The 7,084-nt window shown below is 34.1% G+C and overlaps 1 pseudogene; it reads left to right on the forward strand.

Moving 5' to 3' along the window:
• The first annotated feature begins 2,613 nt into the window (after nucleotides 1-2,613).
• On the forward strand, nucleotides 2,614-3,528 carry LOC126957884 (14-3-3 protein zeta/delta-like; annotated as a pseudogene).
• Nucleotides 3,529-7,084: the final 3,556 nt, after the last annotated feature.

Consider the following 7,084-nt stretch of genomic DNA (forward strand, 5'->3'; position numbering starts at 1 on the left):
TGTTCTTCTTTTGATTTTAATAACATCACAGAACTTTTCCAAGAGGCATGACATTTAAAAATTATGTTAGTATAAATGTGCACAACTATCATTTGTCAATTAAAAGTAAATTATACCAAAATGAAAATTATATTAGTAGTAGAATCTGCAGACAATAAAAAACATAAATGATATTGACAGTTGAAATATACCATTTCTGCATTTTTACCTCTGAGGTTGTCTTCTCATACCCCCATTTTCTGCACACCCCTAACCCCCAGGTTATTATATGTACTCTCCTTAGAATGAAAGAATTTCTTAATACAGTATTTTGTTAATATTATGAAAATTCTCACTGTCAAGATAGATTTATTTGGACTAGACTATGAGGCAAGCAGTATAGGGCAGGTTGAGGAGACATTGACTTTGGGAAATGACAAAGACATGAGGGGTATGACAAATATCGATGGCTTAATCAATAGCCTAGAGTGAAGGACACCTATTAATACATGTTAAGGGCAAATGAAAAGTGAGGTGACTGAATGTGCTATTAGGTTGAAACGGAGAGGTCAAGTTACATACAGAGACCCAGGGTTAATCGAAGTTAGCATTAGAGGCTTAAGCTGGGCAGAGAAAATGGACATTCCGCGGTTTTGTTTGTTTACATGGATGTGTGTGTGTGTGTGAATGTGTTGAATGTGTGATAATTTATTTCCTGACTTTATCAAGGAGGAATTTAAATCAATTATGAAAACACAGATATTGGGCCCTCTGCCTCTGGCTATGATGGATTAACATGGGCTGAGTGAGGTACCTGAAGCAAATACAAGACAGAACAAAATACTATAATCAATGGTAGTTCTTTGAGAAAACCAATCTCTTACCAGATGGACCAGGAAAAAAGATAGAAAACACAAATCACAAATTAGAAATAAAAGAGATGACATCACAGAAGATTCTATAGCTATTAAAAGTATAATTTCGGCATATTATAAACAATTTTATGCTAATATATTTGACTACTTACAGGAAATAGACAAATTATTTACTCAGTCAAGAAAAATAACCCCAAATGTCTTATAGCTATTAAGGAATTTAATTTGCATTCAAAAGTATTAACACAAAGTAAACATCAAGAAATTATACTAAACTTTTAAAGAGGAAATAATACCAATTCTACGTAATTTTCCCTAGAAAACTGAAGAGGATTGAATATTCTACATTTTATTTGATGAGGACAATATTATCATAATACTAAATTTAGAAAAACTTAATAAGAACAAGAAACAACTGCATAATACTCTCCAAAAAAATAGATGCAAAAGGGTCAATAAAATTTTAGCAAATGAAATCCAACAATACAGTGGGACATACCACGACCAAATGGAAATTATCCCAGAATAAAAGATTGTTTTTACATTGAAAACTAACTAATGTAATTCACCATATTAGAAAGGTATAAAAGAAAAAAAAAATATATGATCATCCCGGTAGATGCATAAAAATGCAATTGACAAAATCCAACCTCCATTTCACCCAAACTCACAGCAAACCAGGAATATAAATAATTTATGCAATTTGATTGAGGACATCTGCAAAAATCCTGCTGCTAACAGTGTACATACTGATGAAAGATAGTGCTTTTCCCCTGTGATCAGAAACAAATCACTCTCTTACTACTTCTATTCAGTTTTGTACTAGAACTGGTAAGTAAGTTTATTGGGGTTGCAGGAAAAAGATCAAGTCACAAAATTAATTGTATTTTAATATACTACCAACAAATATTCACAAATTGAAATTAAAAATGATGTCACTTATTATAGCACTAAAATTATTAAATACTTAGAGATAAATCTGACAATGTGTAAGATATATACATTAAAACTAGAAAATATTAGAGAAATTAAAGAAACCATAAATAAATGGATTTATGTCTCATGTTCATAAGCCAGAAGGATAAATATTATGATGTAGATTTTCACCAAATTAATCCATAGATTCACAATCAATATCCTAGCATGAGACTTCTTTTTCTTTTGTAGAAATTGGCAAGCTAATTCTAAAATTCATATAGAAATACTAAGGAACTAAATGCAAGCCACAAATTTTTAAAGAACTTTAAAAAAGGAGAAAAAGTGTATGGCAAACACTACCTGATTTCAAGGCTTATTATAAAGCTTGAATTATCAAGAAGAATGGCATCAAGATAGACAAATAACTCAATGGAACAGAAGAGGGAATCTATAAATACACTCTCATACACAAAATACTGATTTTTGACAAAGGTACAAAAGCAATTCACTGGAGAAAGAATTGTCATTTTCAAGAAGTGGTTCCGGAATAATTGGATATCTATATGCCAAAAACAAAACAAAACAAGACGAAAAACATGAGCTCTGATCCATACTCAGATGCTTTGAACCATGTAAAAATGAACACAAAACACATCATAGGCTTCAATGTAAAGCCTAGAACTATAAAACTTCTAAAGGTAAACATAAGTCAGTTTGGCTACAGGATTTGGATTTTTTTTAAATCACTTCCTGAGATAAAATTTCTTCAGGGATTCATAGGCTCTGTTTGGAACTCTCTTCCACAAGGGAAAAGGAGCCGCTATAAAGAACTTAGTGATGAGGAAATAATACAAGTAATATTTCTTTCATAGCACTTTCTTAGACATTTTGCCACAAATTGAAAATAGAAACACAGAGCCTGTGAGCAGCAAGATCTAGGAACAGAGTTTGAGCTTTGCCACTCTCACCATCCAAAGACTGCTGAGCCCCCATTCATCTACCGCCAACCACTTCTGACACAGAACATTCAGTCATGGGTAAAAATATGCCAGTGCAGGAGGCCAAGTGGGTTGAGCAATATGTTGTCATGAAAGACTGCATGATGTCTGTAACTAAGCAAGGAACTGATTTTTTTTTTTTTTAATTAGGAGAGGAATCTTCTTTCAGTTGCTTATATAAATGTTGCAGGAGCCTGTAGGTCATCTTGGAGCATCATCTCAAGTATTGGGCAAATGACAGAAGCTGCTGAGAAAAACAGCAGATGGCTTGAGAATACAGAGAGAAAATGGAAAGTGATCTAAGAACTATCTGTAAATGATGCACTGTCCCTTTTGGAAGAGTTCTTGATCCCCAAAGCTTCACAAGCACAGAGCAAAATCTATTAAAAGCGAAAGGAGGTTATTTTTGTTATTTGGCTCAGGTTGCTGCTAGTGATAAGAAAGGGATTGTGGATCAGTCACAACAAGCACATCAATAAGCTTTTGAAATCAGAAAAAGGAATTACAATCAACACATCCTATCAGATTGGGTCTGGACCATAAGCTCTCTGTGTTGTATTGTGAGAATCTGAACTTTCTGGAGAAAGTCTGCTGTCTTGCAAAGACAGCTTTTGATGAAGCCATTGTTGGACTTCATACATTAAGAGTCATATAAAGATAGCATGCTAATAATGCAACTACTGAGAAACTACTTGACATTCTGCACATCAGATACCCAAGGAGATGAAGCTGAAGCAGGAGAAGAAGGTGAAAATTAGCTGACTTCTCAAATTTGTCTACTTCATTCTAAAACACAGTGGACCATTTGTCATCCACATGCCCCCTCCCAAAAAAAGGTATAGGTTACTTCTATTTGAATTTCTGTTTCTTCCTATATGGTTTTTATGTTTCACATTAGAATAGGACCAATTAAGATTTAGGGAGTTATATGTTTTCATCCTTAGGTGGCCAATATGGGGATATGAAATTTTCATATAAGCTATAAATGTTTGATATAGTATTTTGCTAAATTGTGGCCTCAGAAGGACCTCTGTTATAACTGCCTCTATGTCTAGGCAAAGGAAAGCACCTATATATTGGTGTGTCCTAACATGGGATAAAAGGGTAATTTGTTCCAGTTTTAGTTGTAGTTGTGCAAACTGTAAGGAAGGAAAAGTTTCCATAACCCTTTTAGGGTTCCTGGCTAGGTCTGAAAGAAAACAGACAGATTAATAGGATAAAAGCATAAAATATTTGTTTAATCAAAGTTTTACAAGACATGAGAGGCTTCAAATTGAAGATGCAAAGACTCAAGGAAAAACTGTCCATCTTAATACTTAGATGTGATAAAGAGTAGACAGCCTTGCAGAAATGTAATTTGACAAAAAGGGAGTGATCTAATGCTAATAAACTGAATGGAGAAACAAAGCCAGGCCTGCACGTTTATATTTTTCTTGTGCTTCTATGTGTGGCATTCCTTCCTTCTGGATATAAGATAAGACTGCTTCTGGAATAAGGGCCTTATGACCTACTAACAGACAAGGTAGGTCAGGGAATTTCTCATATGGCTAGCTCTCAAACAGAAAGGCAAGAAAAGGCTAGAATAATATTTTTACATTTTATGTTTGACTTTGCGGGAGAGGATTTCTGGTGTCGTTGACCTGCCTTGGGGAGGAGAAATGTCAGGGCCTATGGCCTGAGTTGGTGAAGAAAGGGGACCAGGAGAAAGAAGAGCAGGAGAAGGTCAGAAAGATTTTACTTCTGAGCCCCTTTTTACAGTTCAGCATGCCAAGGCACTGTACTTTGGGAGTGTTCTGAGCCCTGACAGTGGGAGTATTTACAAGGCTGTTGTAGAAATAGGTACCCCATAGGCATAATATCCAGAACATGTGCATGGGTGGAATGCAGTTTCAATGTGTACACCTTGGACTATAGCTTCGAAAATGTTCCTTTATACAAAGCTGTCACTCAGTTTCCTCTAGAGAAGGGCAGAAATGATTCCTATTCTTTGTAAAGTTATCTGTTATTTGCTTTCTTTATTTCTTTTTTTTTGTTTGTTTGTTTTTTGAGATAGTCTTGCTCTGTCACCTAGGATGGAGTACAATGGCATGAACTTGACTCACTGCAACCTCCGCCTCCAGGTTCGAGCCATTTTCCTGCCTCAGCCTTCCCAGTAGCTGGGATTACAGGCACCCACCACCACGCCTGGCTAATTTTTGTATTTTTAGTAGAGATGGAGTTTCACTGTGTTGACCAGGCTGGTCTCGAACTCCTGACCTCAAGTGATGTGCCTGCCTCGGCCTCCCAAAGTGCTGGTATTACAGGCATGAGCCACCATGTCCAGCGTTATTTTTGCAATTCTTATTTATTTATATTTAAATATTTTAAGCAACCTAACAACAAAAGTACGAATAAAGATGCTGTAAAATGAATTGCTTGATATGCATTACTTCGTGTATATCGAGTGCAGCAGTAAAAGAAAAAACTCATGTGTTCAACTTTTTAAAGGTATTTTGCTTTTGTGAGTTTTAAAAATACTTTCCTAACATGAATGTGCTGTAAAAACAGTTAACAGGGAAATAATTTGAGATGATCGCTATTTTGTTTAATGTCTTATGAAATTTTCATGAACAATTTAATCTTAATCATTGTTAAGAACATGTGTAATAAACTGATATAAGTAGAATACAAGATTTATGAATAGAAAAAATAGAAATGTGCTCTCCGTTTTTCTTTAGCTTACTTTATTTTTCATTTAATTTTAAGTTAGGAAATTTTAAAAATTTTTTTGCCAATATTTAACTTAGAAGGTATTACCATTGTTTTTCTCCTGCTTTCAGTGTACACTTTTGAAATGTGACTGATATTAATATGTACTTTTCATCACCCTTTTCCTTTGCTGTATTTATTGATTTGTAATACTTTGAAATTTTAGTGATTAATTGTAACATAAACAATTTTAGTCCTGCTCATAAATGATCAAAATTTGTCTTCTTTTATTGGTGAGGAGCTGAATGTAAGTATACAATAGAATATCTATAAGCAATAAATACTGGAAGACTAAACCAGTAGAATGTTTAGAGCTTTAGAAAGTACGTACGCATTTTCTGCTGAAACTAGAATTGTGGTAGTAGGAGGAGCTGCTGGAGAGGGCTGGGTCCTGGGGCATCAGTGATTTCATAAGGATCACTGGACCAATCTGGAGTCAGAGGAGAAAATGAAAAATCCTGTCTTAGACATATGAATTAGTAACCAGAGACAACCTAGAGATAAAAAGAATGACTGTTTTGGGGCAATAAAGCTAATGTAATATTTTGGGTGAAAATTATCTGAACTATGTTTTAAATATTTAAATACTTTTTGATTGATTAGTAGCAACTTGTCTTTGAATATTAGGATTTTTTATTTTGTAAGTTATTGGAGGAAGATCTTTGAAATGTATTTGAAGAATTTGATCTAATTTAAAAGAAAATCCGTGACTTATTTTTAATTTATGGGTGAAATATAAATAAATATTGCAAAGTTTTAATAAATCAAAGAGCAACTTTCACTACAGATTAATATTAGATTGACCTTATAGTATTAATTTTATAATGAAATATGTATATATCTGTGAGAGACTGAATATGTCAATGCACAATGACCAGGGCATAAATAAAAATAGAACTCTGACTCACAACCTCTGTGACAATCAGACCTGGAAGCCAAAAACCACAACCTCTGTAGCAATCAGCTCTTTATGGTCAAAACTTGGTCAATAACTACCAGCATCCCTAATTTTTGCCCTGTTTCTAATTTAGGACTAAACAGAGAAAACAAAAGACTCCTCTATAACCAACATAGGATGCCCTACTTCTGGTTAGGCAGGCTTCAGCTTTCCTATGCCAACAAACTCCAATCAGAGCATACTCGAAGCCTTCCAATTTCTCTAACTTTTGTACTGCACCCCTTCCAACTGCTTTTGAATCTCTGCAAGATGCAGGTGATGGTGACTGATTCTCTGGCTATAGCAAGCTCTGAATAAATAGCCTTAGATTATTTTCATTTGGATGGTCTTCATTTATTTTCACATCTGGAAATATAAATGTATGGGGTATCAAAAATTATAAAATCCAAATGTTCTCATTTAAAATTCTTAAATAACAATTTTGTATATAAATCACTCAAAATTAAATAATCTGATGACAGACAGTAAACATTTGGTGAAACTCAGCTAGATGTTGAGAAGCAGTCAATTCTAATTTAAATACCAGCTTTTCAGTCATTCTTGATTTTGAAATATGGATTTTCACACTCATACTTTGAAAAGTAAGATCATCTGAAAATTATTTTAAT

Source organism: Macaca thibetana, chromosome 7 (assembly GCF_024542745.1).
Source record: "Macaca thibetana thibetana isolate TM-01 chromosome 7, ASM2454274v1, whole genome shotgun sequence".
In the NCBI taxonomy this organism is placed as follows: Eukaryota; Metazoa; Chordata; class Mammalia; order Primates; family Cercopithecidae; genus Macaca; species Macaca thibetana.